Below are 21,610 nucleotides of genomic sequence, written 5' to 3'. Positions count from 1 at the left end.
TTTGTTCGTGCAAAATAATAAAATAATTTATTGTTTTCGTTTTTGTCATTACTAACTGCTGCAAACTTAAAAGAAGTATGTGCTTGTTTTGCTTTTCCTTGTCTGTGTGATGTCATTTCTACTATTCTAGGTGCATATGAGTCTCATGGAATAACGGAGACTGGTAGATATAAACGCTGCTTTATTTATTTGCAATGGCTAGGTAACATTTTGATTAATCGGGTGGGTTAATTAATTAGTAAATCTTGGGGTGGATACAGAATCTACATTATTTCTTACATTAATACTTTTCTTGTGTTTGTTTTATACTAGAAATCATAAGTTGCCTGCTTTTGGGCCTAGTCACTTGAGTCGCAGAAAAGAGCTGACTTGTAATTCTGCAAAAGTCACGAGACGCCCATTCTGAATTAAAGCGTTTATCAAAGCTGCGTTCACAAAGCAAAAACTAATGTGCTGTCATCATTCTGTCGGACATGGCCAAGGTCGAAAAAGAACATTTTGTCAGTCCTTAACTTGGCATCCGCGGAAGTCAATTGAAAGTCAATGGACGCTGCGAGAATGACTTTATACATTTGTTGCAAACTCAGGAAGCTCCTGGTTTCACGTGGAAGAGACAATGGTCTTTATGAAACATGATTTAATGGAACTTTTTGAAAAGTGGGTGACATGTCACTTGTCACTCTCAGCCAATGGGACGTCGAAGATTTCTGAAAACTTTCCTTTGCGTGTTTAGTTAGCGTAGAAAGGTATAAAAAGTCATGCCCCTAGGGATGGGCTGACTGCTGCTTTCTGACTTTCCGATGAGGGCGAAGTGCTGACGGACTTTGCGTGGAGCACGTAAGAATCCTCAAAGAACTTTTCTTTAATTTCTATCTATTTAGCTCAGTTAGGGAATTAGGTTTTAGAAATGCTAAACTTTAAATATTCATTTTGATTTTGATTCACTTGCTTAAATTGTATTTTTCTCACATTTCTTTACAATCATGCTTGCTTTATTGCAAATAAAATTCATTTATAAAACTATCAACTTATATACCATAATTTAGTAAATAAAATCTTACTTTTGACAAACAAGCTGGTCTTGGTTATTCAGAAGTGTAGGTTACTATTAGCTAGATCACGTCGCCAATGGTGGTCATTTAAATGGTCAAGTTTTATTCTAATGATAATATTCCTTTCGCAGATGTATAAATATGTATATAGTTTGTAGATAATGTGTATATAGGTTTAATTTGACCACCTGATTCAGTAGGCCCAAAATATGTCAGGTTTATAAATGGGTCCATATTTAGTATAGAATTTTGTTTATAGGTTATGAAGTTGGGTAGCGTTGTTTATGATATATTTTCTATAGGCCGCTGGATCATAGCACAGCAGGAAAGGTTGCTGCGCTGCCGCACATCAAAATGTTGTAAATGAGGCCCTCAGTTCCCAGACATAAAGTGATGCCAAACCAAGAGATACAAGGCTAATATTGCACACACTCATTATTGGCTGCTCAAGACAATTCAGCATCTCCAGGCCTTCAGCCAGTCTGTGCCTGCAGACCTGTCAGAGATAAAAGTACATTCCATGTATTTTTTTCTGAGTCTGAACATTCTGGCATGGCAAGGCCATGATTTAAGTTTTTGCCTCCAGTCTGGAGGAGTTGGAGAGGAGAGGCACACAAGTAAGGGCAATCAGCAAATATGTGTTATATATGAAGAATCCTGTCAGAAAACTGGAGGCTGTGACCAGAGGAAAGATTTCCAGGACACATGAGGCGTGCAGACTGAGGTCAGTGTTGCTAGATTTGCCTCACATCCTTTTTAAAAAAATATGAGAGTGCTTTTTTTGTATTTGACTATAACTGTGTGATTATGTTTGAGGATGGGTTCTGATTTAGTGGTTGACCAGCAGGCCTGAAGCTGGCTGGGCTGCGTTGGGCTGAGCTTAGCCACACAGGTTTCAGACAGCCTTAGTAGCTAGCACTCAATGATGTATTATCCACGTTGCAGGCTTTTAATCAGAAGACTGTTTTGAATCCATGTTGTCCCATTTGAACAAATTGTGGGATCCTGGGCAACTTACACTGTCTTTTTATTCCTTAAGTCCCAGGGTCTTTAATTTGAGTGCCGTGGGGCAATTCAATGTGATTTTTGAAAGACTATGCCCTTAGAGTGAGCACATTACAGCCAAGCAGCAAGCATTTGACTGTGACACAGGAACATGTTCAAAAAGAAAGTTGTCAGTACACAGAGAAATTTTTTCAGATGCTTAGGTATTCCATTTATGTGCCTTACCACTTTTGCTTTCATAGTGGTTTATAATTGTAGAGAGATTAGGTAATGTTTCTGCTACAAATTGATGTTAACATAGAAATAAAGGCATGTTTTTCAGCTTTTTAACAGTTATTACAGACTTATTCATCAAGAGTGAGATCAAATTTTTGTGAGTTTGCATAGTAACTCTTATTCTGTATGATTGCCTTGGGAATGTAGTTGCACATTTATTTTTGCATATATGGCGGTCCTTTTGCACATTTGGTTTTGCAAAGTTGTTATTGTGCATTTGTTTGGTGACAGGGTAAGTGGGTAACTGCCTAGTTGACATAAGTAATACTTCACAATACATATACTTTCTCCTGCATGTGTCCACTCCTTGCCATTAGTTTTGTAGTGTCTTGCAAGCTAGTAATGACAGAATCCTTTGGCTCCTCATTCCTGATGGACTCCACAGAGGTGTGACGTAAGTGTTAGAGGGAAATGCAATGAAGGGTGATTTAGAATGTTGAGTTTGTAGTTACACGCAGTAGAATAAAGACATGTAATACTAAGCTCCGTGTGTGGCTTAGTCATTTGCGGGTATCCAGGCTGGGGTAGATGCTACAAATGGCAACGAGATAGGGAATAAGTAACCAGCGGCGCGACCATGCTCTCACAGAGAGTTTGCCATGGTGCAAGCAACCTGCTAGTGTATGACACAAGGGATATAGTTAAAGTACAGAATCAAAACTTAATTCATGTGGAGTCAAAGCAGATGCTGTGATGCAGTTGAAGATAACAAAAGCATCACAAGGAATCTACACGTCGCTGGTCGAGAACCTGCTGGTCAGGCCATACATAAAGGTACCATGCTACCATGCAAGATAAAGTTATACATTTTAAGGGATGGCAATGCTGATAGTGGAGGCAACCAGGTGTTTAAGAAAGCAGTCATTGATAATCAGTAATTACAAAATAACGCTGAAAACAGAAGCATTTCAAGGCGTAGATAAACTTGCTGTCATAAAGTGCAAATTAACGTTTAGAAAGAAGAACAACTAAGTCACCGAAACCATTAAAGAAAATCATCGTACTGCTACACTCAGTGAAGTGGCTCAAAGAGGTGTGCCCTAGGTTGTCCTTACCGAGTCGTCCAAATTTGAAGGAGCCAGCCTCAATAAACTGCCAAGTGGGTCTCAGCACAACTTAACTTGTCTTTGAAGAATGAAGAGTCAGGAGCGACTCTTGGAATAGTGAAATGTTTCAGATGACAGCAAAGAAAGTCTTGTTTCAAGCTATTATTAAAGATGACCAGAGGCCAACAGGTTTAAAGGCCTCACCGATGAGTTACCTAAATCAAGTCACAGTGATCGACCATCGGTGACATTAAGTTATGCACTGGTCTACAATGCTGCTGCATTCCTGAAACCACCACCAAAGTTTGATACCACCAAAAAACAATAATTGGAGATAGATGGATCGTCTGGATAAAGACATTTGAAGATTTCAGGGATGCATTTAAAGAGACTGATAAAAAAAGATTATCAAATACCTCAAAAATCTTGCTGGATATTTAAGCTGTTTGCTGGAGAGATGGTCATTCCGAGATGCCATCACACAGGAGTTCATCCGGATCTTGATACGATTACACCTGAATCGCAGGCAACATATGGTGGCAAGAATAAAGTGGCATGGCAAATGCTTGGTATAGTGGGGAAGTGAGAAGAGAAGCCAGACAAAAACTCTCTCTCCCCTCTCCCATATGCTAGGGAGACATTTAGTTATGCAGACCATTAGGCCATCAACAAATGCCCCGATTTGAGTGAAAAGGATCAACATTAAGAAGGAAAGATTGTCACTTGCATTAAAGCATTCAGATATTCATCCAGTCCAGGATTTTGGACCCTAAGCCAGGGGTGTATTTCCCCTACATGCATATCTCATTTTATATATCCATTGTGACTTTGGCTTCCCCATGAATGCTGAAGGGAAGATGCATGCAGATATTAGTATAAGTCAAATTTAAATAATTGGTGTCTTGATGATGATAATGTGTCATTCCTGAAGAAGGCATTTCACACTGAAACACGTGTTGAGAAGATTCCAAATACAAGCTACATTATTGGTGAAAAACAAAAAGCAAAGATTGGTTGTTGTGGGAATTATGCGAAGATAGCTAATTCAAGCCATATCTACTGTGAGAAATGAAAATGAAAAAGAATGATTGGTAAATATTGTTAGAATTGTTTTTCAATTCAGGATCAAAACATTGAAGATTATTTCAGTATGAAAGAAATTATGTGACACATGACAATAGACAAGACCTAGTAGGAGATTAATGTTGGTGTATAAGAATGGTTTTATGACTTGAATGTAGGTGTGTTAGAGTATGAATGTTGGTATGTACGGAAATACGAATGATATTTTAACTTAAAGATTTCAGTGCTTTGAGACCTGTAATAATGATGTTTGGGACATTTTGCCTGTTCAATTAGAAGGAATGACATTACCTTGAACTTTTACTGATGCACAATAAAAAGATGTATGTGAATAATGAGACATATTCTCTGGGCCATGCATTTCTATGTATAAACAATATATATGTATTAACTGATGTTTAAGTTTTGAGGTTGCATGGGTATTTCTTTGCTATTTATAGTCTGTTTACCTGCCCTAGGAACTGAATCAATGCAGGGTGTCCCTTTTTGTTTATTTGATGGGGTAAAAGAAGTCATAAGGAAGAGCCCACAAACGGACGAAGAAATCACATACTGTCAGATTAAACAAACTTTGAATTGCAAGTTCAATCCAATGCCCAATGTAGATTATGAAAGATATATTTTCAGTCAAGAATTACATAAAATTTGTGAAACCATCGATGAATTTGTGGAGAGACAACATACTCATCAAACAATGTCAGTTCAATTAAGTTAATGAAGAAAAAGCAATACGTCTTAGAGTTATTGATGGATGCTTGTCATATTTATTCAGACGAAGAATGCTGAGAGAAACTCGTAGTCTGGAGCGAGTGTTAATGGCTGAAGAGCTTGCCGATACACAAGCTGTTGACATGAAGGCCAAAGGTGTCCAGAATGAATCAGTCATGAGTGTGAAAAGTAAACCAAAGTCTGAAGGACAAAAGGTGATGTCTATACTTAAAAAGAAATTGTGCTTTAGATGTGAATTTTCATTTCCACATGAAGGTAAATGTCCCACCACTGGACAGATATGTAAAGGCTGTGGAAATGAGTACACAATTGCTCCAGAAGCAACGCTCTACGTGCACCTTCAAGGCCAAGAAGTGACATGAGCTGAGGCAAATCAACACTGAACGAATTTGATTGTCTTCTAAATCATCATCAAACAGTACTTCTATATCAGTATCAACTGAAAGTGAAGAAGATGATTGGGCCACATCCAGGTCCACATATTGCTGATATGATAGTGCAATTAAATGCTGCAAAGGTCTTCTTTCACATTGATTTGAAGAAAAGGATATCATCAGTTGGAACACGAAGAAAGTTGCAGGTACATTACAGCCTTTTCTACAATGTTGGTCTGTTTCAATACACAAGACTACATTTTGGTCTGTCATCAGCTGTAGAACTTTTACAAGGCATCATTTGATGTATCATACAGCCTGCCAAGAATGTGCTTAATTATGTGACAGACTGATTTTCGGAGCTAAACAAAAAGAGCATGACAAAGCTATCATACAAGTGTGTTGATGCAGGTTTGACTTTGAATGCGGATAAATGTGAATTCCACAACACAAAGTTAAAATTCATTTTTCACATCTTTTCGAATGGGGGTATGTCACCTGGTCCTGTTAAAGTACATGTGCTCTCAAATGCTAATCCCCCACAAGATGGGTCTAAGATGTGTTCATTTATTGGCATAGTCAGCTACTGTTCCAGATATATATAAGACTTTGCCACCATAAGTGCTTGAGGGAGTTGACACAAAAATAATGTTTTATTTCATTGAAAAAGAAAGTTTAGCCGTGGTATGGACTTGAGAATATTTCGATGTATTCCTGTAAGCAAAGTCTTTTTTACTGGTAACTGATCATCAAGCTTTGATAACTATATTTGGCAATCCAAAGGCCAAGATGCCTTCTCGCATTGAACGATGGGGACTACAACTACAAGAGTGCATTTATAACATTGTGCAACATCCAAGGAAGATCAGAACACGTCTGACTATTTTTACAGTGTGCCTGTAGAAGGTCATGATACTCCACGTGAGACGGCTGAATGATTGAAGTGACCCATGAAGGACATCATAGAATTGTTGCCATAAAACTATCTCTCCAAGACTGAGTCTGGCTTCCGTTTCTCGATGAGTTGGTTGAGAAGGACTTAAAGGCCGTTCATTTGTGCAGCTGTCTTTCTAGTAAACTTAATCAACACACCTTAAACATGTCAGTCCTCCCGAAGTATGCCTGGGAGAGAGTGGCCATTCACTTTTTCGGTACACTTGATAATGGACATCACCTGATGGTGATTGTGGGCGAATACTAACTATTTCCTGCAATTGAGGATCTCTCATCTACCACTCAAGACCGAATCATTGAGACACTAGATGGCATCTTTGTGACATGGGATGTTCCAGCAGTGGTGAAATCTGATACTGGCCTGCCATTAAACAATTGTGAGTTTAAATATATCTTAGGGCATCTGAATATAAAGCATCAGAAGAGCACAGCTCTGTGGCCGCAGACCAATGGACTTATTGAGCGCTTTATGAGTATGCTAAAGAAAGCAGTGCAGCATGCTACTCTTGAGAAGCTCACTTAAAAAACTGTGTTAATTTCTACCTTACGAGCTTATCGGTCAACATCTCCCTTGACCACAGGTAAAAGTCATGCAACACTGATGTTCAGGAGATCAATGACAACCAAGATACCTCAGTGATCCAATCAGATAGACAGAAACAAGAGCACAACCCATGAGAATGACTTTGTTCAGAAACAAAAGATGAAAACATATGCTGAAAAAAAGATGACAAATGAAAAACATCGTCTTTTGGAGAGGGGGTCGAGTGCTTGCATGCCAGATGCAAAAAAGAAAATCTTATGCTTCATTTGATGCAGAACCTTATCAAATGGTGTCTACCAAGGGACATATTGTGACTGCCCAGAGCCCTGGGACGTCAATTACCAGAGTCTCTTCTCACTTTTGGCATTTAACACCTTGTTCATCGGAATTACATGTTGAGGTGTATGTGGAACCTCCTCTTACCATGCCTAGTGTTTTCATAAAGGTAGGAGCCTCGTAGGGGAGTGAGGTTAAGTCCTTTCAAACTTCTGTTTGGCCATCTTGTGCAAGGACTTCTCACTCTTGTTAAGAGGTGGGGTAAAACTCCCAAGAAACCCCCAGATTGTAATTAGCTACATGCCAGGACTCAGAAAAAGACCTTCTGGTAAATGGCCACTGAGAATCTAAAAGGCCAGTAAGGAGATGACACACTGGTGAAAACAGTAAGCCACGTTTTCACACTGCCCAAAACGTGTGGGTGATGGAGCCTGTGACGCCGAGTACCTTGAAAAAATTTGGACCAGGCCTGATGAGGTGTAGGAGAGAGAATGTCACCTACTTGGTGGACCTCAAGACATGTAGGACCCCTTTAAAGTTTGAGAGGTCTAAAGTCACAATGTTCTTTGTGACAGATGATGAGGAGGAGTTGGAGAGTGAACCCCTCTCAGACCTCCTGTCTTCCAAGGAGCACGATGGGTCCCTGGAAGGAGGTATCTCTCCACTAACCTGACCTTAGAGCAACACAGGGACTGTCACCACTTGTTGGGGCAGATAATTTTTTTACTCTTGATTACTCCAGGGCTCACTGATTTGTGTACCCATGACACAAACACGGGGGCTGGCATGAAAGCAAGAATACAATCTACAGTCTTTCTGACACAGTGAGAAAGATATGGTATCCAAGATGCTGGAGTTGAGGGTGATTGAGCCCTTCTGTCGTCCCTGGTTTAGTCCAGTGGTACTGGTATCTAAGGCTGCCCTATGTGCACCACCCTAGAACTCAGGTTTGCTGTGAAAAACAGGGGCGTCAATTAAATCACAAAGACTGCTGGTCGCCTCAGTACATTTGACTTGACGTCAGGGTATTGGCAGATTGCCTTAACTGAGAGAGCCAATGAGAGGTTGGTAACCTCCACCCCAAAGGGCCACTTTTGTTACAGAGGTATGCCCTTTATACCGAAGATTGCCCCTGTCCCCATCCAGAGATTGGTCAACCAGGTACTGGCTGGGATAGAAAATGTCAGTAAGGTTTCCAGCTCCATCTGGAACTAACACTTGAACCACTTCCAGGAAGTACCTCAGGCCCTGCAACAGACAGGCATGACTATCAAGGCCAGCAAGTGTCAGATAGGATAGGGATCTATGATGTACTTGGGCCACCAATCGGTGGAGCCAAGGTTCACCCTAAGATTTAGACCATCATGGCTTGGACACCTCCCAAGCTCCAGACCCAGGTGAGAGCTTTCTTAAAACTCACTGGGTACTGCAGGAGATTCGTTAAGGGGTATGGTACCATTCATGCATTCTTAACAAAGCTGACTTGCAAGAAGCAACCCAAATAAACAACAGAAGTGTGCCAGAAAGATTTGGATAGTCTGAAGAAAGCCATGTGCACTGCACCAGTGCTCAAGAACCTGACCTCTCTAAAGAGTTCCAAGTACAGATGAATGCTTCAAAGCATGGTATTGGGGCTGTCTTGTCACAGTTAAATGAGGAGTGCTTAAACTAAACTGTAGCAGGCTACGTCCTAGGAACAGAGATGGAGTGCAATTGAGAGGGACGCATTCGCAGTGGTCTACACACTGGAGAAGTTGAGGCCATACTTATTGTTTCAGACTCATTTACAGGTTGAGACAGACCACGGACTCCTTAGACGGCTGTGAATATGCACGGTGAGAATACCAAACAGTTGAGGTGGTCCATCTCCATACAGGGAAGGAACTTCACGCTGGAGATCAGAGCTAAGGACTTCTCACTCCACCCGCTCAGAGGTTTCCCAATCTTGGTCAACAACCACCGAGACCTCTCTCTCCAGCACCCTGCCATCATCGAGCTCTGTTTCAGATTCAGTTTGCAGCTTGCCCCGCATATGGCTCGTCGACCACCACTTTTTCTCCCGAAGGTAAACTTCACACCCGGAGAAACCTGGTCACTGTATCCAATTACAAAAACAACACTTGATGGACAGAATGCAGAACAATGTCACACATTCACCCCAGTACAGAGATCTGGGCCTAAATCCATCGGTTCTTTTTGCACTCCACACCACCCTAGGTCAGACATGGCCATATGTATCCAATTAGCCTTAACTTATGACTTTGACCCAGTCTTGCACGTCCAGATCCTGCAGTTGGTGCTTTTTGCTTTTGCCACTATTTTTAACACACATTTGAAAAACTCATCTCAACTGTTTACTTGTTGGATTTTTGTCTTTTGGTGTAATTTTATTAATTTAAATATCCTCTATTTTTGCTAGATTGGTTTGGGAGTTTTCTTGAGAGGTGTTTGCACTTTATTACTGTTTGAGTACTACATTAATGCTTTACATATTGACTCTAAGTTAAGCTCATCTGCTCTGTTAGGCACAGGTTTAATTAGTGACTTTTGTGATTCACAGGATTGTCCTTCACTTTAAAATGTCTGTTCCCTCCTACCCTTTTGTGCTAGAGTGGGGTGAAATGTCAGGATAGTTTCTCGCACTGTTGGAGGGTGCAATGTGTGGGGGTTCAGCAGCCTAATGGGCTTGACCAACGTAGTGTAAATAGAAAAGAAAAAGTATATAGCTCAGACACTTCAGAAATATTGCAATCTATTATCAATCAATCTGAGATGTGTTGGTAGTTTGATATTTTCAGACATCGTTTTTGTAATCATAATGTAAGAACAGAGACGGCACTTTAGACTAAATAGAGTATTATTACATATCTCTTAACGCACACTCATTTGGAGAGTATCATAATCCCTGGGCTTAGCTTCACTCTTGAAGCAAGCAAAATGCCTGATTTAGACTTCAGCAGGGTCACCAACCATGAATACTTTCCTCATTCTTCCAAAACTGTGCTCAGCTCCAATGAGTCCAATGAGATCACACTCCAAAACCACTTGAACTCTAATCACAATGGAGACTCAAAAGATTGAACAATATATTGTGGTGTTTTATAAATCAGGAGAAGAGGCAGTTTAGGTGCTTGTTACATGTCAACTCTCCCTGATTTAGCCATAAGAATGTGATGAAATTATAACCACCCAGGGTAAAAAAAATTGTAGGGAAGCTTTTCTTGGGAATATCAGCCTGATTCATGTAGGTAAATTGCACTCGCAAAGGGCCAGATTCTGAGAATCTGGCCCTTTGCGAGTGCGATTTTTGCATTTGGTATTCATGATACCAAATGCAAAAATCGCTATGTAAGAATTCGCATATTTGCGTGGAATGGCATTTAAGGAATCTCTAACACAGATTCCTCAAATGCTATTCATGACACAAAACAAAATAGCGATTTTGGACTTTTGGGGCCGCTATTTACCGAGAGGTCAGACCTGTCGGTAAATAGCAGAAACTCAGAAAAATGCTTTTAAAAGCATTTTTCTAAGTTGCATGTTGCACACACACATGTCCTTTGGACATGTGTGCGCGCAACACCTGTTCAAATGTGCATTTTAGGGGTGCTACAGGGCGTCCTTTGGACACCCCTGGCACCCTTAAAATCGCTATCTCATTTGCGAGTAGCAAATTGCTACTCGCAAATGAGGGATACTCCCCATTCATTCCCATGGGCCTCTTGGCCCATAGGAATGAATGGGGAGTATTTGCGAGTAGCAAATTGCTACTCGCAAATAAAGAACATGTAGGAATCGCTATTTAAGTAGCAATTCCTACATGAATGCCATTTTGCGTGTCCTCAATAGCGAATCGCTATGATTCGCTATTAGGGCCACGCAAAACGGATTGTACATGAATCAGGCTGTATGTCCTTGGTGGTTATTTTTTGTACTGAACCTGTTTTAAAGTTCACATATAAAGGCAAGTAGGGGGAAAAGATATAGGAAGACCGTTATTTGCTTAATATCTTGGCATGGCATGCTTGTGCCACGAACTATCGAGCAGAGGAATGTTATGGAATCATAATATCATAGACAAAATTCGAGGGACAACATATCGAAAGGTAGGTGCATACAATGAATGTATGAATTTACGTCTCTTCAGTCCATGTCTACACATTTTGTTAAATTTTCCGTAAAAAAGGTCTCTTTCATATATGCATTGTACAACAGCAGCTTGGCATGCAAAAGTAAGGCCCGAGTAAAAAATTATTCCCACCTGTAGGTGGAAGGAGCAGGACGTGTACTGTTTGAAAGGTTAGGTAGAAGAGGTGAAAGACAGAGGTGAGTAAAAGGAGAAAATAGATCTAAGAGGAAGACATTAAAAGAGAAGTCCCGAGGATTTAAAAGGCAATGGGAGAACCAAAGGGGAAGAAAACGAGGGAGAATAGCATAGAGGAGAGAAACAGGAAAACGAGTTTGCAGAGGGAAGGGAGTGTTAAGCAAGCCAATTGAGAAAACATGCAAAAGGAGGTTAACAGCTGTGTGGACAAGAATAACTGATGAGAGAAATTAAAGACAGAACATGTCATAGGTCAGGGAAAGAACAAGATAGGATGGATGGAACAAGAAGGGTAAAGTAGACAAAGGTATGGGAGCATGGAAAGAAAATGAGGATGATAAAAATAACTTGATTTTATAGCATGCCTGCTGGTTCAAGCACTCTAAATAATAAATGTAGCTGTCCTCATATTAATGGTTCTCAATCATCAATATCAGGTTATTGAGGGGCTAAATTAGCCATGCCAGGACGTGCATTTAGCAGTTTCAGGCTGTATATATGAGGTTTTATATGGGGCAATCCAAGCTACAAAGTAAATGAGAGCTTCAAGACCCAAAGATAAACTGAGAGTGAACGGGTTAATTTAAGGTGGTTGTTAGACCTGACACCTTTGGCGTGGTTTTTCCCCCATCTTTTTGCCTCTGACTCATGTATTTTTGATGCTGTGCTGGATTTCGTTTTTGCTGGTTTAGATGCTTTGGACACTCTGCCACTGCTGATCAGTGTCAGAGTGTAAGTGCTCCCTCTGTAAATTGTCATGTTGATTGAATATCCCTGATTGGCATATTTGTATCACCATGAAGTCCCTAGTAAAGTGCACTGTGTGTGCCAGGGCTGGTGATGACAGATGCTACTAGTGGGCCTGCAGCGCAGATTGCGCCACCCACATGAGTAGCCCTAAAAAGGTGACTCAGGCCTGCCAGCGCAGGGCCTGTGTGCAGTCAGTGACTGCCTGTTCCCCTGGCCAGTGTCTCCACTGGCTGGGCCTAACCCTTCCCTGTCTGTGCACATCAGTCACCCCTATGGAAGGCTCAAGGTACCCCCCTGGGCAAGGTGCAGTGTATGGATAAGGTAGAGCATGTACTAGTGCAGGTCACATGCTCTGGTAGTGGGCAGCAGCCATTTTATGTGCTCACTGCTGTAAGGCTATCTTGCTCCATAGAGTAACATGGAGGAGGCTGGTCCCATGGGATACCAGCCTATCTTCCCATAGGAACAAGATGGGACCTAAGTGAAAGATATCCCTGAACTCAGAATTTAATAACACATCTTTTAGTGAAGGGTGTTTTTAAATCCTCTGATGGAGAATAGCACTTTTAGAAAGTGGCTGTTCTCTTGTCTAAACCTTTCTGTGTGCCTGGGTTTGTGGAATGCCTGTCTGGTCTGGGTGTGACAGGGGGCTGCAGAGGCCCCGGAGGAGGGGGTCGGAGTCAGCCCATGGGTGAAAGGCCGCATCTGCTGCCAGGGAGGTGGGAGGAAGAAGCGCCTGATAGTGCCGGGCTGTGCCTGCCTGCCCACCCTGCTGGCTCCCTCTCCTGCCGGCCAACTGACACCTCTGACCCTGAAGCTGACAGGAAGAAGAAAACCAGAAACACCTCAGTGCTTCGGCAACCCCCAGAACTGGTTTAGACCGGGCTCAGGGCTGCTTGCACAAAGACTTCAAAGGACTTCAAAAACTTTGAGGGGTATAAGGGAAGGACCCCTGACTACAGAAGATTAGATTCTAAGATCCTACAAGCAAGAAGGAACCTCTGCTGGAAAAAGGATTGCTGGAGAACTAAAGGAAGATTGCCTTGCTGTGTGCTCTAAGGGCTGACCTGTTCTGCTGTCTAACTGGAAGCAGAGGAGGAGAAAGGGACTTTGCTGTGTGCTGGGACCCTGCCTGCTTGAAACTGCCAAGACTTTGCTGTGTGCTGTGTCTGCAACTGGAATCTCCAAGGGCCTGAGAAGAGCTGGCCTCCTGTTGGGAACCCAGGGTTAAAGGTTCCTAAAGCTTTGCCAAGAATTACAGCAAGATCGTGTTGTTTTGGACCTGGAGCGTGTGGTGCTCAACTGCTGAGTGTAAGAAGGGATCGTTGTGCTCATCGGCACATTCCCGGCGAGGGTCGGAGGTCTGTGGTGCCTCCCCTCGCGGAATTCACTCAAGGGCGGTTGTGAGGCTAAGAGGGCGGTCTGTCCGTGACTCGCGTCCTCTAAAATCATCTGCCGCCTGATCACCGCCGCTGCCCGGGGCCAGAAAAACCTCTTCCCGAAGCGCCGTCCTGATCAGAGCTGCGGGGCCGAAGAACGAAGCCGCCGCGCCCCCATTGGTTGGAGGAGCCGAGCCTCCTCACCAACGCCGCGACGGGATAGGCCCGTGCGGCACAGCGTCATCAGTGTTGTTGGGCCGTGATTGGCCGGAGGAGCGGAGCGTCATTGCTTGCCTGTCCCGGGAGCCGCACTACCATTGGCTGACTCCTGGGTGCTGCTGGAGCCTCGCCCCATTTGCCGCGACAGGATTGGTCCCCGTCCTCAGGACCTCTTCGAGTGCCGTCTGATCACCGCCGGGACCGGGGAAGACTGACCCGACCTCGCCGAGGGAATCCAGCGAGTGCTCCCAGCCCCGGCCTGCCGTCTCTGCTCCCCGCTGCTCCCTGAAGGACTGAGAGCGGGCGGAGAGCTTCCTGAGACCGGCCGGGCCAGAGCGCGAGTGAGCGCTGGAAGGCAGGGAGCGTCTGAGGCCTGACGAAGTGCCGGACGAGGGGAAGGGAAACCCCCCCCAGCATTCCGGTGAGGCGCGCTTGAATAATTCTGGCATTGCACCCTATGCTCGTTTTTAGAGCTAATTGAATATAAATCAGTGGCATTATTTTTAATTACTGATTAAAGAGACTTGAGACATTTTTCCTAAGAACTTCCTAACAATTTAACTGCAACCATTAAGAAGAAGTGCAACATTTTGATAATGAAGTAATTATCGTGCAACTGCTTGGTTTACCTTGCTGAAACTAGATAAAGATAAAGTTATATCATTTTATAACATATACTTACCTGTGTGGTCTCAGTTTGTGGTGGATTGGGGATTACTGTTGTGTTAAGTGCAAATGTTATCCACATTGCCTCTGTTTAGCCTAGAGACTGCTCGTGCCATGCTACCTAGAGGGTGAGCAGGGGTTATCTCAGAGGGTTATTCCTTCACCCTGACTAGAAGCAGGGGTCCCTACTTGGTCTAAGGTACTTACCTCTGCCAACTAAAGACCCCCGGTTCTAACATTGTTGGGCAGCGGTGCGGATTTTGAACTAATAATTGCACTTGACCTGCAGTGATTTCTTGTACATCACTAGTCTAGTTTAGCAGAACAGGTTGACCAAGATTTTTTCTTTTTTGGTGAAACCTTTTTAGTTGAAAAGGTTAGGAAGTATCATGTCTCAGAAAGCGATAAGCGTGAATGGAGAAGTGGAAGTGGAATTTGAAATCCAGGAGTTGTTCATCTATAGCAAGGAGCAACTGAGAAAATTCTGCAAACGGCTTGAATGCCCAGTGAGGGGCAGCGCAAACAAGGAAGAGCTAAGGAAAGCTCTGAGGGCCTGGTGGGAGGCCAAGCATGGTGATCCAGAAGCTACTATTGGAGAGGGAGGCACACAGGAGAATGGTTTTTCTGACCAGTGAATTGCCAGTGAGGAAGCCAGGGTCTAGGACCGGCAGCAACCACTCCGGTAGGATTATTTCCCCAGAGGAGGTGGAGGAGAATCAGAGAGCTAGGGCCCATGAGATTGAGCTTTTTAAGCTCAAAGCACAAGCAGAGGCGGAGGAGAGAAGAACCGATCTCGCTTTGGAGGCGAGGAAACTCCAATTGGCTCATGAGTTGAGCATGAAGGAGCTGGACATTAAATTCAAAAAGGTGGAGTCCAGTTCTAATGGTGGCAGCGCACAACCAGTACAGGCGGGTAAGGTATACATACCAAAGGATCTGGTACAGAATTATCAGAGGGGTGAGGATATTTATGCGTGGTCCAGAGCGTATGAACTTGCCTTAAGGATGAATGAAGTGCCTGAGAAGAATTGGGGGGCAGGATTGTGGAAGCATTTTGAGGCCTCTTGGAGGGATGTTTTGGCACCCTTAGAAGCAGCAGATGCTTTATCCTACCCCGCTATGAAGGAGGCTTTGTGCCTCAGGTATGGGCTCACTTCAGAACAGTACCGCCAGAAGTTTAGGAACTTCAAGAAGCTTGATTCAAGTACTTGGGTGGAGTGTGTGAGTATGTACAAGCGTGCACTGGAAGGTTGGATAAAGGGCAGCAAAGTTACTGATTATGTGGGGTTGTGTCACTTGATTAGTTGGGAGCACTTAAGTATTTTATGTGTTCCAGAGCTGCGCCAGCATCTTTTGGATAGCAAGTTAACTGACCCCAGTGAGCTTGCTAAAGAGGCGGACCGCTGGACTAGCACCAGGGTCCACAAGGGGGTGGTAAGTACCCCAGCCAAAGGTGGACAGGGTCCCCAGCAGAAGAGTGGGGGGGACACGGGTAATCAAAATGAGTCTTCTAAAGGGCCCCAAAATGGTTCCCAGGAGAAGGTGTCTCAACCCCCCAAGCCTAAGAAGTCCTGGCCCCATAAGGGCACGCAGGACAAAAGGACCCCCCTTACTTGCTATTCATGTAGGGAGGTGGGGCACATTGCCCCCAAATGTCCAAAGAAGAAATCAGCACCCACTGGTGCTCCAGCTCCAGCTCCAGCTCCGGCGTTAGCCAGTGTAGCTTTGGGAGGGGATTTGATTTCTAGTGGGGAGAAGGGGTTAGCATTGATGACCCTTGTCTCTCTAGGAGACCAAGAGATGGCCCAGGAAATTTTGCTGCCCCAAAACACTAAGAAATACGGGCAGAAGGTGACCATCAATGGACAGGAAATAGAGGCTCTGAGAGACACAGGGGCCAGCGTGACATCTGTCAGGTGTCGGTGGGTGTCTGAAGAGCAAATGGTTCCCAAGGTACTCCGGCCTGTGGTGGCAGCTGACAGTGCAGTGCGCTACTGCAAGTTGGCAAAAGTTCAATTTGAATGGGGAGGAGTCTCTGGTATTTTGGAAATTGTTGTAAGTGATGCCTTGCCTGTAGATTGTCTATTAGGCAATGACCTGGAGAGCTCCCCATGGAAAGAGGTGGAGCACAGGACTCACTTGGAGATGTTGGGTTTGCCTGCGTGGATCTGTGTGTCCACCCGTGCAATGACAGCCAGAGAGGGCGGTCTAGCAGAACTGGAGCCTGGAACAATGGCCCAGGGACCTGCCAAGAGAGGAAGGGGTAGAGGGCGCGGGAAACCGGCCCCCACTGTTCCCACGGTCTAGGAGGAAGCAGACCCGGAAGGGGATGCCCTGGAACCTACGGGGGAGCAGGTGGCCGAACTGGGGAAATTGCCTGAGCTGTCCCAGTGGCAGCAAGAGGGTGGTCCCTCCAGGGAGGAATTCTGCCAGGCTCAGAAGGAGTGCCCTTCTCTCATTGGTGTGCGGCAGCAGGCTGCCGACCAGGCCACAGGCCTGGGGTCCAGAGAGCATTTGATTTACTGGGAGGATGACTTACTTTATAGTGAGCCTAAGTTCACTGAGCCCGGTGCAGCCCGTGTGCTGGTAGTACCCGAGCGCTTCAGGAACTTCCTACTGGGTCTGGCTCATGACGTGCCTCTCGCAGGACATCTGGGGCAAGACAAGACCTATCACAGGCTTGTCACCCATTTCTACTGGCCCCAGATGAAGAAGCACGTCTCTGCCTTTTGTAAGTCTTGCCAAACTTGTCAGGCCAGTGGCAAGAGCGGGGGGAAGTGCGTGGCACCCCTCCAACCCTTTCCTGTGGTGAGCACCCCTTTTGAGCGGGTGGGAATTGACATCGTGGGGCCCCTGGACCCCAAGACAGCCCTAGGCAACAGGTTTATCCTGGTCTTGGTGGACCATGCCACTCGGTACCCGGAAGCCATCCCGCTCAGGACAGTCACAGCCCCAGTGGTGGGCCGTGCCCTGATGGGGATCTTTTCCCGTGTGGGATTTCCCAGGGAGGTGGTCTCAGACAGAGGGACAAACTTCATTTCTAGGTATATGAAGTCCCTGTGGAGTGAGTGTGGGGTGACATACAAATCCACCACTCCTTACCACCCTCAAGGAAATGGGTTGGTTGAGAGATTCAACCCCACATTGAAGGGCATGATTATGGGCCTGGAAGAGCCCATGAGGCGGAAATGGGACGTCTTGTTACCATGCCTGTTGTTTGCCTACAGGGAGGTGCCTCAGAAATCCTTAGGGTTCAGTCCCTTTGAGTTGCTGTATGGCCACCCTGTAAGAGGGCCTCTTACTCTGGTGAAGGAGGGGTGGGAGAAATCCCGTGGGAAAACCCCTCAGGATGTGTTCAGCTATGTGCTGGCCATTCGCAACCAGACCAAGCGCTTCAGGAAGATCGCTCAAGAGAACCTGGAGGCTAGCCAGGAGGAACTGAAGAGATGGTATGACCAGAACACTTCTCTGGTTGAGTTCCACCCTGGTCAGAAAGTGTGGGTGATGGCGCCAGTGGAGCCTTGTGCGCTCCGTGACAAGTGGTCTGGGCCATATGAGGTAGTGGAGCGCAAGAGCGAGGTTACCTATTTGGTTAACCTGAAGACTCCCAGGCATCCCCTGAGAGTGCTACATGTGAACCGCCTCAAGCCCCACTTTGAGAGGTCTGAAGTGACTATGCTCATGGCTACAGATGCTGGAGGGGAGGAGGATAGTGATCCTGTCCCTGACCTCCTGGCAGTCAAGGAGCAAGATGGGTCAGTGGATGGTGTGGTCCTCTCCCCCACCCTCACCCCAGAGCAGCAGGAGGACTGTCGCCAAGTCTTGGGTCAGTTCGCCCCCCTGTTCTCCCTGACCCTAGGTGTCAGCAAGTGGTGCGTCCACGACGTGGACGCTGGAAGCAAGCCGAACTCAGCGCCCTACTCAAGAAACCTACAGCGGACCCCACCGAACTCAAGAATTACCGCCCCATCTTGCTCCTCCCGTTTCCAGCCAAAGTCATCGAGAAGATCGTCAACAAACAGCTGGCCACCTTCCTCGAGACGAATGGATCCCTCGACCCCTCACAGTCTGGCTTCCGAGCCAACCACAGCACCGAGACCGCCCTCATCGCTGCCACTGATGACATCCGAGCCCTGATGGACAACGGAGAAACAGCGGCCCTCATCCTCCTAGACCTCTCCGCGGCTTTCGACACTGTCTGCCACCGCACCCTAGTGCAGCGCCTCAGCAACGTCGGAATCCATGAGAAGGCACTGGAATGGATCATCTCCTTCCTCGACGGAAGAACACAGAGAATCCGTCTACCACCGTACAAGTCAGAGGCCACCGGAGTCATCTGCGGCGTCCCTCAAGGATCCTCGCTGAGCCCCACCCTCTTCAACGTCTACATGAGCCCCCTCGCGGCCATCGCACGCCAACACAACCTCAACATCATCTCCTACGCCGACGACACCCAGCTGATTCTCTCCCTCACCAACGACCCCGCCACCGCCAGAGCCAACCTTCATGAAGGGATGAAAGACGTAGCCGAGTGGATGACAACCAGCCGCCTGAAACTGAACTCAGACAAGACGGAAGTCCTCATCCTGGGCTCCTCGCCCCCCACCCTGGGCACCGCACCCAAACCGACAGACCACGCACGCAACCTGGGCTTCATCCTGGACTCCTCCCTCTCCATGACCAGACAAGTCAACGCCGTCTCCTCGTCCTGTTTCAACATCCTGCGCATGCTACGTAAGATCTTCCGGTGGATCCCCACCGAGACCAGGAAGACGGTCACCCAGGCCCTCGTCACCAGCCGTCTGGACTACAGCAACGCCCTCTACGCCGGAACCACCGCCAAGCTCCATAAGAGACTCCAGCGTATCCAGAACGCCTCGGCGAGACTCATCCTCGACGTCCCCAGACGAAGCCACATCTCCAGACACCTGAGAGACCTGCACTGGCTCCCGATCAACAAAAGAATCACCTTCCGGCTCCTCACCCACGCACACAAAGCCCTACACAACCAAAGGCCCAGGATACCTCAACAGCCGCCTCAACTTCTACGCTCCCAAACGCCACCTCCGATCGACCAACCACGCCCTCGCTGCCGTCCCCCGCATCCGAAGAGCGACAACAGGAGGAAGGTCCTTCTCCTACCTGGCCGCCAAGACCTGGAACTCCCTTCCGACCCACCTCCGCCTGACCCAGGACCACCTCTCCTTCAGGAAGAAGCTCAAGACCTGGCTGTTCGAGCAGTAGCAGCTCCCCCCCCCCCTAGCGCCTTGAGACCCTCCGGGTGAGTAGTGCGCTCTATAAATGTCTTTGATTGATTGATTGATTGATTGATTCCTGTGAAACAGAAGTTTTACAGTGTGGCAGACAAGGTCAGAGCTAGCATCAAGGAAGAAGTTTCCAAGATGTTGGCGCTAGGGGTTGTTGAGCCCTCCAGCAGCCCCTGGGCTAGCCCAGTGGTCTTAGTGCCTAAGAAAGCTGCTACCCCAGGTGGCACCCCAGAACTCCGGTTCTGCGTGGACTACCGGGGCCTCAATGCGGTCACCAAGACTGACGCGCACCCCATCCTCAGAGCTGATGAGCTGGTGGATCGGTTGGGAGCTGCCCAGTACCTGAGCACTTTTGATTTGACTTCAGGTTACTGTCAGATTGCCTTCACCGAGGGGGCCAAGGAGAGGTCAGCATTTTCTATGCCAGAGGGGCACTTCCAGTTCCGTGTCATGCCCTTTGGGTTGAAAAATGCTCCCGCCACATTTCAGAGATTGGTCAACCAGGTACTGGCGGGGCTGGAGCAATTCAGCGCAGCCTACCTGGATGACATTGCTGTGTTCAGCTCCACTTGGGAGGAACACCTGCAACACCTCACTGAAGTGTTGAAGGCTCTGCAGAAGGCAGGCCTCACTATCAAGGCCAGTAAATGCCAGATAGGGCAGGGATCTGTGGTGTACTTGGGACACCAGGTGGGGAGCGGCCAGGTGGCGCCCCTACAGGCAAAGATTGATACCATTCTGGCTTGGGAGCCCCCCAAGACCCAGACTGAGGTGAGAGCCTTTTTAGGTCTCACCGGGTATTACAGACGGTTTGTCAAAGGTTATGGCACCATTGTAGCCCCTTTGACAGAGCTGACATCTAGAAATCAGCCCAGGAAAGTGAATTGGACTGAGGCCTGTCAAACTGCTTTGACACCCTCAAAGCTGCCATGTGCACAGCACCGGTGCTTAAGGCACCTGACTTTTCCAGTGAGTTCATTGTGCAAACTGACGCTTCAGAGCAAGGCGTGGGAGCAGTACTCTCACAGATCAATGATGAGGGCGGAGACCAACCAGTGGCTTTCATTAGCAGGAGGCTAATCCCCAGGGAACAGAAATGGAGTGCCATTGAAAGAGAAGCTTTCGCTGTGGTCTGGGCTCTGAAGAAGCTGAGGCCCTACCTGTTTGGGACTCACTTCCGTGTTCAGACCGACCACAGGCCCCTCAGATGGTTAATGCAGATGAGGGGTGAGAATCCAAAATTGTTGAGGTGGTCCATTTCCCTACAGGGGATGGACTTTACGGTGGAGCACCGCCCTTGTACAGAACACGCCAATGCTGACGGTCTGTCCAGATTCTTCCGCCTTAGTGATGAGGACTCCCAAGAGGTTGGGTAGTTCTCCCCACTTTCAGCTGGAGGGGACACTTGTTAGACCTGACACCTTTGGCGTGGTTTTTCCCCCATCTTTTTGCCTCCGACTCATGTATTTTTGATGCTGTGCTGGATTTCGTTTTTGCTGGTTTAGATGCTTTGGATACTCTGCCACTGCTGATCAGTGTCAGAGTGTAAGTGCTCCCTCTGTAAATTGTCATGTTGATTGAATATCCCTGATTGGCATATTTGTATCACCATGAAGTCCCTAGTAAAGTGCACTGTGTGTGCCAGGGCTGGTGATGACAGATGCTA

General features: G+C 46.3%; 1 protein-coding gene across 1 annotated transcript in view; it reads left to right on the top strand.

The window, feature by feature from the left end:
• Nucleotides 1-1,649: 1,649 nt before the first annotated feature.
• Nucleotides 1,650-21,610, top strand: part of LOC144754750 (mannose-binding protein-like) — a 143,678-nt gene continuing 123,717 nt past the window's right edge. The window contains exon 1 of the mRNA XM_078642938.1: nt 1,650-1,776. The gene's annotated coding sequence lies outside the window, so the exon portion shown is untranslated. The remainder of the gene's footprint in view (nt 1,777-21,610) is intronic.

The sequence above is a fragment of the Lissotriton helveticus genome, chromosome 5_1 (genome assembly GCF_964261635.1).
Source record: "Lissotriton helveticus chromosome 5_1, aLisHel1.1, whole genome shotgun sequence".
In the NCBI taxonomy this organism is placed as follows: Eukaryota; Metazoa; Chordata; class Amphibia; order Caudata; family Salamandridae; genus Lissotriton; species Lissotriton helveticus.
This window is presented reverse-complemented; position numbering and strand designations above follow the sequence as displayed.